At 50.3% G+C, this 11,751-nt stretch overlaps 1 long non-coding RNA gene across 1 annotated transcript; it reads left to right on the forward strand.

The window, feature by feature from the left end:
• Positions 1-891: 891 nt before the first annotated feature.
• Positions 892-2,881, forward strand: LOC140216343 (uncharacterized). Its single transcript, XR_011892987.1, has 2 exons — positions 892-2,102; positions 2,835-2,881. It is a non-coding gene; the product is annotated as an uncharacterized lncRNA (long non-coding RNA).
• The last annotated feature ends 8,870 nt before the right edge of the window (positions 2,882-11,751 follow it).

An 11,751-nucleotide genomic window follows, 5' to 3' on the forward strand; every position in this document is an offset into this window, starting at 1 on the left:
GTACACCCAAAGATAAGAATTTATACCAACTATAACCGATCAGAGTGCTTGTTAAGTTAGAGGGAATGATATATGCTTGTGCGTAGCGAAAAAAAAGAAACGTCGTTCGAATTGAACGGAAGCCTCTATTCAACACAAGCATCGGCCCGACGACGTTCTCTCACCCTAGCTCGTGGCAAGGCCGTTCCACGGTCGTTCGCACCGCTAAATGCGGCGCGGCGTTTCCACCAGCGCTCCCAAAAGCGCATTGTGGTCCGGTCACGTGAGAGCACCGTCTCCTCGGCCGTGCTGGCCGAATTTCCGGGATTCTTGTCTGCCGGGGAGCAGCAGAAAGGTGGTCCTGCAGCAGACTGGGGAGGAGGCAGTTCTGTTTCTTGCTTTCTTTGTTGAAATTTTTCGTTTACCTCTGGGTGCTTCGGTTTGGTCGTGGTATACAGCTGTGCCACGGAAAAGCGCCCAGGAAAGCGGACAGGAAGGCAGGCTGGGCGCAAAGCACGTCCGCAAGGACGTACAGACTCATACACGCATGCGCAAGCACCCAGGCACGCACACACACACACACACACACACACACACACACACACACACGCAGGCGAATACTTACATACACACGTGAATGCTCACTCACAGACTCGTACGCACACACCCACACGCACAAACCCGCGAGAACAGACATCCACGCGCACAGTAGCTCTCTCTCTCTCTCTCTCTAAACACATACACGCACGCTCACACACAGGTGAACACATACATACACAGACGAACACACATACATACACGTACGCACAAACGCGCGCATACAAACTTTATCTTTAAGCACACACACGCACCAGCGCATTCTTTCCCTGCGTGCAGCAGCTATTCCTTCCGTTGTGGGGCCTTCTTCCTCGGCAGCTTCAGAGGGAAGCCACCGCCAAGGAAGAGTAGCCCCCCAGGAGCGTGCTACACACAAGTATCATAATTCACGCGTGCGGGTGGCAAGTCTTCGTTCAGCGCATGGTGCTGGCGGACTGCTCCTTTTTTACCTGCAGGCCGGATCGGCCGAGGGGGCGGGCGGCTTTGGCGCCGTGACTCCTGCCTCTGATGGGAGTGGGGGGGTCTCAGTGGGGTGGTCGAGGTTGGGAGTAGGGGCAAGGTGAGGTGTAGGCCTCCTGCGCCTTCGACTTGGCTAGCACAAAGGCACCGAGGCCGAGTCAAGTTTGCTCCAAAAAGAGGGAACTCCGACCGTAGCATCGGTTCTTACCGTTTACCCAAAAGAGCCAACGAGATATCGCAAAAAAAAAGAAAGGAAAGAAAAAGAGGTTCCACGGTCAGCAGAAAACGAGAGGGTGGCCCGGTAAAATGCCCCTATACGTACATCGTCCTGCCGCGTTGGCTACATGGCTACATGCTAACGCCGGTGCTTCCATGGTCTTTTCTTACTTTTGTTCCCCCCCCCCCCCTCTCGTTTTCCTTCTTCAAGGCCCGCCTTGTTGCACAGCCACGCACATTTTCCTGAGCACCTGCCTCGCATTGTTTCTTCGCGATGAAATTGGCATCCGTCTATTGTTTACCCGCTGCGTAAACGTGCAGTTTCCGTGCGAGCCATCAAGTAACGCAGTATATATATATATTTTTTTTGTCTTGTTTTGTTAGGTTTGGTAGCGCATTGTACTACTCAATTATCAATGATTTCGTTTGGTTTGGTTTGGTTCCTACATATTTGTTGTAATTTATATATTTTTGTATTCTATATATTTTCTTGTGGCTAGAAACCAACGGAAATATTTCCGCCACAATCAGTGGAATGTAAGGTAACCTAATGTGCCAAAAATTTAGCAAGAAAATTGTCTTAGAACAAGCAGAACTTCCTCAAATTTGTGAACACTTTTTTTTTTTTGTTATTCTTGTTGTCGGCATTCAAATTCGTCTTTACTCCTTCTCGTGTAGGCTGTCATGTTCAGTCATGAGCGGCAAGGTTTAGGAGAGCCGACCGTGGGGATGACCGTAGTAAGACTCATTAGCGGGCAAGGATTACGCATTTCCTCCATTTTCGTTTTTCCAACAAGGGCCACTGCGATATTCAAGATAATCCCGGTGGGATTGCACCACTGCGGGTAAAGGTACTGCATATGTCTCCAATATATAACTTTATTCACCGCTAGGGGATGTGCCTTGATCAGCCTCCACATATAGTACAGTCAAATGGACGTTTGCGCCGCCGCCCAGGAATTTATTATTCATTCCAAGCGATTGCCCAATTTAGACCTGCATCCTTTCTCATTGTTATTTTTAACACCCGTTCAAATTCATGCTGCGTCATTTATTTTCTTGCGTCTGTCACATCGAATTTACCAGCTTTCGCAAATTTTGAAGCGAAATTTAATTTCGGTATTCATGAAGCCTTATCCACCTGAATCTTAGCCAGTGCTCCAATAGTGGGTATGAGCCACAATGTCAGAAGACGAAACGAACAACAGCAGCAACTACAACAACAACATCTTTCTGCGTGAGACAAAAAAAAATTGCACGTTAGAATTCTTCTAAATACTTATAATGCTCACAAAATTCACAAGATATCTAGATAATTGATTATTCATACCTGTAACAGCAGACACTTTAAATCCCATTTGCAAGGTACTTATTTCATGTCGCTCTAACTTATTTTTAAAAAATGCTAACAATTTCTTCACCGCTCGACTCATGGCCGATCCCCCAGAGCGGTTGCGCCATTTCACTCGGGGACAAGAACACGAACAACACTGCGATTCTACGTTCTCCGGTGGCATTGTTGCCGACGAACCTTATTCCCAGCTACACCACGTTAAACTCTAAAATTCTTGCGACAACGCAAGGAGTGACGTATGTGACTGCGTTAGACCTGTTAAAAAAAAAGAAGAAATGAAAACGACCAGACCGGCCCACGGTTTCATGTATCAGGGTTTGTACCATTAATTGAGGCTTCATCATCATTATCATCATCATCAACAACAACATCATCAATCATCTTTCTGCTCTACTGGATGATGTTGCGTCTTCGCCAAAGACACGCAGAAAAAAAAAATGGAGTTAGCGTAACCTACAATCCTACGGACCGATTCAACATTTCCTTCTAATGGTCATCGCGAATAATGATGCAACGTAATCGAATCGGATGCGCACAAGAATGCCTCTGGCGCCGAGCGGGGGCTTCCTCGAGCCGTCGGCGGCCAGCGGCATGGTATCGGCGAGGAACGAAAGATCAGCGACTCCGTGCCTTGCGTTGAGAAATATCGGCCGGCGCATTGTTGCGCAGCTGTTTTCATTCGGCGCGGTCGTCGCAGCCACGGGCGTAGCCGAGTTGGGCTACTTCGCCGCCGGCCTAGCCGAGCGCGAAGTCGTTAGTCGTATGGCCCGATCCACGCCGGCACTCTCTCTCTCTCTTTCTCTCTCTCTCCTATTCATCCTCCCTCTTTTACTCGACCGGCCGATTATGTTTGATCTCGCTTGCAGGCATTCCGGCATTTCCTATCGGGCCGAGTTTTACAACCTGACCGCAAGCTCTCTCTCTCTCTCTCCGTCTTCGCAAATTCTTTCTTTCTTTCTGTTCCTCTTCCGTTTACGAACGCGTTTCCCGTCATCTGCCTCTCCCTTTGCCTCAACTTTCTCTGCAGTTTCTTTCTTTGCAAATACTTTCTACCATTGCGTATGTTGTGGTTACATATTTTCGTGAGCTTCCTTTCTTTCTTTTTTATTCCCCCTTTCCCCTCCCTCTGCGTTTTGCAGTCTGAGTACACGCTCGCTTTCGCTTGGCTCGAGTCCTCAATGCGCTCGCGCGTAAGCCCATGGAATGCGTGCGCTTGAACTTGGGGCGGAGAAAAAAACTGGCTCGCTTCGCGTTTGGTCCCTCCGCCGTTGTGTGGCGTTTGTGTGTGCGTGTGTGTGTGTGTGTGTGTGTGTGCGTTTGTGCGTGTGTGTTCGCGGCGCGAGCTTTCTTGTTGAGGAGGACTACCGGCTTTGCAAGGGGAAGCGGAGAGAATTGAATGCACAACGCGGAGCGAAGTAATGGAAAGAGTGAAAATGTGGTTCCCGAAAAGGAGGGAGCGGTTCGACCCGCTCTTCGGCGAGGCAGCAAATGAACTAAACAAGGAATAAAGAAAGAGCCTTCGTGGATCGCGAGCATGTTTCTTGAGGAGGTAAACCGGGATATTCCGGAGGTCACAAAGAAGTCGCTTTTGCTGTCAAACTTGGGTCTTTTCTGCCGCTCAGCTTCGTCTTTCGTTTTATTATTTTGTTGCTGTTATTTCTTTTTTCTCCGGAGCTAGTAATCGCTACTCAGGTTCAATCCATTTTCCTTCCTATATACACACGTTCCGGCCATAATGACGATTCAGGCGACCCGGGTGGTGCAATCTGTTTTCTCTGCTATGTTTCATCTCTGATGGGGTTCCAGACGAGTTTCTTCTCTCTTTTCTGTTTATTTTCTTTTTCAGGAATGAACGAAGTAAGCATGAATAGAGAATAAAGTCGGTAACACGCGCAGTTTCTCGATCATCATCCTCACATTTTTCTCGGGCAAATCGGCCATCGTGTTTTCATTTACATGAAGCGCACATTTCCGGAAGCTTATGCTTTCGGAACTGTTACCATTAACTTACCTCGCAGAGTTAGAACGTCACCTTTGGATCGTTGCTCCCTTTGCTGGCCGCGTTTACATTTGACCCCATTGGTGACGGTGCAGCGAACGCACGACTACCCCGAGCAAGTCGACTGACAGTAAACAGAGAGAGAGACGGAGGAAAGGGGAAAGGCAGGGAGATTAACCAGAGGGAGAGTTCCGGTTTGCTACCCTACGCTGGGGAAAGAGGGGAGGTAAAGTGATAACAAAGTAGAAATAAAGAAAGAAAGGAGCACAGACATACAATCACAGTCGGTCACTGTCGCCGCATACTGTCACCGCACAGCACAGTAGCATTTGCAGCACTATGAACCATCTGTTCATGCTACACATTCGCGACACATTTGCGACACATTCGCGCGCACAGCGCCTGCTTGTTTGGCCGGTGTCACATGGTGCACGTTTGCTCGCTTGTAGCAGTTTTACGTTGCATTGCATTCCATCTGTCCTTGCAACTGAAACGTTTTTAGTTGCACTACAAAACTTCCAACCTAAACTTAGCCAGACTATCTCAGATTTCGGATTTTCAAATTTCATATTTATTTCAGTAGATTACGTGAAATATTTAGAAAAAAAGTCACATACAGTAGGAGGTCCCATGGTTCAAGAAAGGTAGGCAAGACCTCCTGGTAGAGCGACGATATGAAAATAAATACAGTGTACGTTAGCTTCGAAACGTTAGTGAATGGGAAAATACAAAAGAGAATTCCATAAGATCATAAAATAACAGATCAAAAAAGACGAAAGAAACAACTATACGTCAAATAAAAACGATCTCAGTTTAATCTTAAACACTGTTATAGATGTTGCGCTTTGGCATTAGAATCTAAGGACTTTACAAGAGATTGTTGAGCCTCGATATCTCGTAGAATATGTTCAAGCTGAAAACTAAGGCGCTCGGATTAGAGGAAGCCGCTTCGGTGGCCAAGCTAGGCACGTAGTACATGTACTATGACGATCCTCCGGCGTTCACTGCGAGATCCGAGTTCGTATCCAGGAACAGAAGACAGGCAACCCCACGAGAGTATGCTTACTACATCCGGATCTGCCCTCACCATACACAGTCAGAAAGCACGCGATTTTCTCCCATCTTTCCTTTTCTTTTTTTCTTTCACATTTTTTTCTTGGCGTGCGTTTCTTCTTCGCTCTTTCGTTCCGTCGCCGCTTCTTCGTCGGTCGCACGTCCGACCCTCGCGATAGCTAATTGCCGCGACCGCACGGCTTGCTCGGGGTGTCGTCTCGTCTGTTCCCTCTGCGAGCGAGCCGGCGCGGGAAGACGATGATACCCCCTTCGCGCAGGACGCGCCGTGATCATGCAGTCCGTCCCACCGCCGCGCCGATAGTCTCAGAGTTGGCCGATGCGCAAAGCACGCCGGCCGGCCACGTTTGCGCGCCACTTCTGCGTGCGTGTGCGCGCACCCTTTCTAGTCGGGGTGGGGCGGGGAGGGGGGGAAGGGGGGTGCGTACAGCCTTCCTTCTCTCTCTCGCTCTCTCTCTCTCTCTCTCTCTCTCACACACACGCACGCACACACACACACACACACACACACACACACACACACACACACACACACACACACACACACACACACACACACTTTTTCCTCTCCGGTTTCGGACCGGCCCGAGACTTTTTCGTGCGAACGCGGGAACCCAGAGGTTACACCGCTAGCGGCAGCGGAGGCCTTGCCGGTCCGAAAGTCAGCCCTGGCCTACAGGTGCTCATTTGTTATGTGGGATAGTGGTTGTTGTCCGGGCGGAATGATTGGCGGACTCGAAGAGAATCCCTGCCGTCCCCCTCACTACCCCCCCTTCCCCTAAAAAAAAAAAAAAAACCGTTCGCCTCCCTGCTTCTTCTGCCGCACGCCATCTTCGTGTTCTCGCCCAGTTCCTTCTGTACTGGTCTGTCTCAAAGGGCCACGCGCCACCAACATACCCATGCCTACCTCCCGCGAGCTGATCGAACTCAACTCCCTCCCCCCCCGCCGAACTCCTTGAAAAAGAAAAGAAAGAAAAACGATAAAGGGAACAGAACGGCAAGGACGTCAAACTGAATACTATGGCGGCTGCAGCAGCACCACCGGTGGGAGAAGGAGGGAGAGGGCGATACATGGCGAAAGGGTGAAGGAGAAGAAGGGGGGGGGGTGAGATCCCTGCGTGTGTCCATTTGTTTCTCGGAGCACTTCCGGCAGGCAGCTTGCGATTCCAGTTCGTTGCCGCCTTGGCGGCGCGGCGCGCTTTTGGCAGAGCGGCTTCTTTTGCTTTCTCTTGGGGGGGGTTTGGCCGTCTTTTAGTGTATTTTATTGCTTCTTTATCCTCTCTGCGTTTCATTACGTCTTTTCTTTTCCATTGTTTTCTTTTTAAACTTCGTTCCTGATGTTCATTTTCTTCTTGCTGCGGTCATGTTCGGTGACCAGCCCGCGCTCCTAGAGCGCTTTTGTTCTAGCCGGGACCCTCCGTATATGTAGTCCGTAGGGTAAACATGTACACCGTGTAAGCGGCTCGCCGAACGGGGCTCGGTCGTCCGTTATTAATTCTAGCGGGTGCCAGTGGACGTAACAACCCGAAAGCCATTGAGAGGCCGAGAGAATGTGTGCGTGACGATGTAGCTTCCGCGTACGTGTCTCGTCTCCGGGACCCGTGTGTTGTTTGCTCGGAACATTGCGACGTCATCCTGTGTCTTCGCATTGCTTCGCGCCTCACGCTCGGTTGTGCTACGGCTAAACAAGACGTACTACCGAAACTCAAAAGTGTTCGAGGAAACTCGATAAACTTCGAGTGCGATGTCTTTCGGCTTTCCTTGCGCCGCCCGCTGCTGTGAGACGGGAGCGGGTGACGGGACGATGCACTGGGTGTCTCAAGGGTCGTCGACCTTCTTCGTCCTAGACGCATGCGCAGCTAAAATATTAATACCGTAATGCTTTGGGTTTGTTTTGCGCGCAAAAGTATAGCCTATGCCAGCGGTGCATGCTTTCGATAATATATATTGATTTCGAGCTTATGCGATTGCATTCCAGTGATGCCCAATCTGTTCTGATGTCGAAGGCACACGTCAGATGCTTGTGCTTGCTCGTTACGCAACGAAAGCCCGACTTCCGTTTATCATCACGAGATGGACGCACTCCCGGCCTCGCCGTCTTGAGTGATCGGTTTTGATGTGCCAAGGTCAAAGACCTTTGTTTTCTTTAATTGGAGAAAGCTGCAGTCGATATTAATATGCACCACTTCTTCGTACCTCAGTCCCCACAAAAGTATCCATGCACTGACGCCCTTTGCATGTAATTTTCTCTGTAACATAGTGAAGCTGCTGTCACTGCAGGGAATCGAACTAGCGACCATCTTCTAAGCATCAATACACGGCGTCGCCACGATACTACCACCGTGGGATCAGCGATGCAGTCACCAATCAGATAACAGTGTATATATACTATGACGGCGACTAATTCTGAACGGTATCTCGGTCTATAGGTCAAGTATAGCTACAGGAAAGCCAGACCACGTAGTAGGAAATCTGCAGATGGATTAAAAATTGCGTTGGAGCACATTTGCCAAGTACATCTAACTCGTGAAGGAAGCTCACTGATATCCTAATTTACAAAAAAAATGTGTATAACCAGTGTTTTCTGCAACGCCTTCTCTATGCGGGCCTAAGGACCACGCAAAGAGGGATGGAACAAAAATGATCGGCGTAACGTTTAGAGACAGGAACGACAGCAGCGTAGAACAAAGAACAAATGGCAATAGCCAATATTTCAGTTGAGATTAACAAAAAAAAATAATAATGTAGTTAGGTAGGCCACCTAATGCGTGGAGCAGGTAACCGGTCGCCTATATTGGATCTACAGAATGGGCGCCAAGGAAAGCTCGGTTGGAAGCGGAAGATAATTAGCCGGAGTGAAGGAGGTTGATGAAAGTTTCAAGTCTACAACAGAGTCTGTTGATTGGGGACAGGAGTGACTGGAGATCGCTGGGAACGACGGCCTTCGTCCGGCAAGTGAACGAAAATGTGATAATGATGATGACGAATGAGTGTGACTGCGAAAGTCGGCAGAGTCGGCGTTGCGCAAAAAGTCGGTGAGACAGTTCGGGGTCTGGCGAATTATCGACGCGGGGGCCCACGGCTTGCCGCACTTCGGAACCTCAACTCCAGCTGCCTGCCTTCGTGGCCAATGAACCGCCCAGTGGCCGCGAGTACGCGCGCAAACGCAGCGGTTCTTGGGGCTATTCGAGTTTTCCTTTTTTTTTTTTTCAGTGAGGACAACGACACTGCGTCGGGCGCAGCGCATACGCGTGCGTGCACTCGCAAGAGCGCGGTAAGCGACGTCCGCTGTTTTTTTTTTTTTTTTCGTTATTTATTTTGCTTCACGCAGAGGTCTACTATATAGAGCTGCCGTACAGCTCGGCGACGTTGTCTTTTCTGCCTCCTTCCCAGTTCTTACGCCATTTTCTTTTTGACCGTCGGCGGTGCTCTCGTAGTATCTACTATGCGGCACAACGGCGACGTCGCAGCAGCAGCAGCAACAACAACAGCGTTGACGGAGAAGAGGAGAGGAAATGAAAGATCCGAGGCACCGGCGTCGTGATCGGACCTGACAGGGATCGTGAGCTGAGCACGAACTCCTTCCTCCACGCTTCCCTCGCAGCCTTCTTCTTCTTTTCTTTTCTTTCCTTCTTTACGCAACGGAAGCGATTGTTGGAAGGAAGAGGGAGAGGAGGAGCGCGGGGAAGAGGAGGGGGTGAATGGGCGGACGAGGGCGACGCGCGGAGGAGCGTCCTGCGTAAGAAGGGGGGTCGCTCGGCTTTTCCAGAGGCTTCGTTCGCCCCATCCCCTCCTCTCTCGCACGGTTTCCGCGCGGCGACCGTGACAGCGAACGTAGAAAGCGCAGCACGCAACCGACGGCGGCAGCGTCGTCAAATGGCAGACATCTCCCCTCCCTGTCGAAAACGAGCGAGAGAGAGAGAGTGATGGTATCCTCACAAGTCAAGGCAGGGCCCCCGGAAGGCAATCTGAGCAGCGCAGAGACAGAGAGAGAGAGAGAGAGATTGAAAGAAAGCCTAGTCACGAAGACAGTGGAATGGAAACTGCGGAGGAATGGCGGAGGGGATATGGGGTTCGGAGGACTGGGAAAGGGGGGAGAGGAGGTTTGAAGAGAGATGCGCAGGTTGCGTTACGGCCACTGTTTCTATTTCGCTGCGCGTGTCTGTCCAACACCACCTAGACTGTTGGTCTGTCTCGCTTGCCATCCCTCTCTCCCCTCTCTCTCACTTTTCGCGGCAGGTAGGCAGCGCCGCGCCACCCCCACCTCCTCGTCTCACTCACTCACTCACGACCACCTTGGTCTTCGTGTCTTGTCATCTCGACTCTTCTTCGTTCCGAGAGGTTTGTCTTCGGCGCGCGAGGTTTGTTCCGAGACCGGAGGAAGAGGACACGATGCACATACGGCGAGCGGGCGGGCGAGCGAGGGTGTTGTTGTTATTGGATGCCTGTCCCTCCGCCTGCTTTTGTCTTTGCGGTTGTGCCGCCTGTTTCGTAGTTGCGTATGTACCTGTGGCACGGGAAATCGAATCGTGACGGTACTTCCACTTTCGTCGGCACCGTGTCTGCCACCTTGTTTGAACGTTGTCATGGATCGACAGAGGGTGGTCGCGGAAATGGGGGGAGGGAGTTATGGAGGAGAGGCAAGGACGCTCGAGGGAATAGAAAGGATTTCGAAGCAAGAATTACGATATTGTTCTTCCTGCCTTCTTCGTTCACCGAAACGGCATGTCTGCCCTTCGTTCGTCGTGTTCTCGAGTGCGTGTGTGCACATATATGCAAATACGCCTGCCATTGCGTCGAATGTTTATACCGGCGTGGATCAATGTTGCCTGTCACGCCCCTATCCCGCCGTATAGCGATCGCTTTCGGCGGTAGGGGGTCCTCTTCATCGATTACGAAGCCCGCTTTGATAAAAAAAAATAATAACCAAGAGAGAGAGAGAGAGGATCGTGGTCAACACTGCGCGCCTGTCAAGGCCAATTCTGGTTGTGTGTAATGCGGCTGGCGGTTGTTTCAATCCTTGGCGTGCTCCATGACATGCCGTTTTCGTTTTGATGGTCACGTTCAGACGGCGCTAAATGATTGTCATAGCTGCCGTTGTTGTCGTTATTTCTCGTTTTACGTGCGCAGATTTCTTTCTTTCTTTCTTTCTTTGATAACATTGCGCGGGTGCCAAGTGAAGGACGGCGTCACTTTCTTTAAGCCCCACGTTGCTTCAGCTTATGTTTCGCGTCCTACCGTGCATGCTTCGCAAGAGAGAACGTGGCGCCGCTTTTTGTGGTGCACTTGCGTATGCTTAATATATATATATATATATATATATATATATATATATATATATATATATATATATATATATATATATATATATATATATCGCACTTACATATTGTACACCGCCTCTCCCATTCCGTGGACGTATATCTCTTACCCGACAGTCTATGCATACACGGGGACATAGCGTTGCTGGTCGCTCCGCAGTGACACGCTGCGTTGGAGGTATGCGCGTAGCCCCTCCCCCACCTCCCGCGAACTGAACTGCGCGCCCGTCAGCCTGGTCAGGTCTTCACTTTCCAGTTTCCGGCTTCACGCTGCGCTCGCTTTCGCCGCCCTGTTCTGTTGGAGGACGACAGCGAAAGGCATTCCTTCCCGTTAACGGCGTCCTTCGGGGCAGTGCGTTTTCGTTTCGGGAGGTTAACGCCCTCCGTGTGCGCCGATTGCCCGACAGTTGGAAGTTCATTTACCGGGCGTGGTATGTGACCGGTCGGGGCTGGAGGAAAGAAAGGATTTCGCGGACAAAAGCTCGTTTTAGAGAACGCGAGTCTTCGATATGAGCACGCCCTTCATTCGGTTCGCTCAGCGACGGAGAAATGTTTCGCTCGCACGTCGTATTCATCGGAGGATGTTATAATGACCCGCGTCCCCGTGAAGCCAGAAAGCGGAATAAAACTTACTTTTTTTCTTTTTCAGTTGATTGCGTTTCGTTCACTCATCCAAAGCGTTCGGTTCACGTTTCACGTAGGTGTTACCCGGCTCCTCGTTCAGTTAACGCGTTGAGATATTCATTACGCAAGAC

Source organism: Dermacentor andersoni, chromosome 3 (genome assembly GCF_023375885.2).
Source record: "Dermacentor andersoni chromosome 3, qqDerAnde1_hic_scaffold, whole genome shotgun sequence".
NCBI lineage: Eukaryota > Metazoa > Arthropoda > Arachnida > Ixodida > Ixodidae > Dermacentor > Dermacentor andersoni.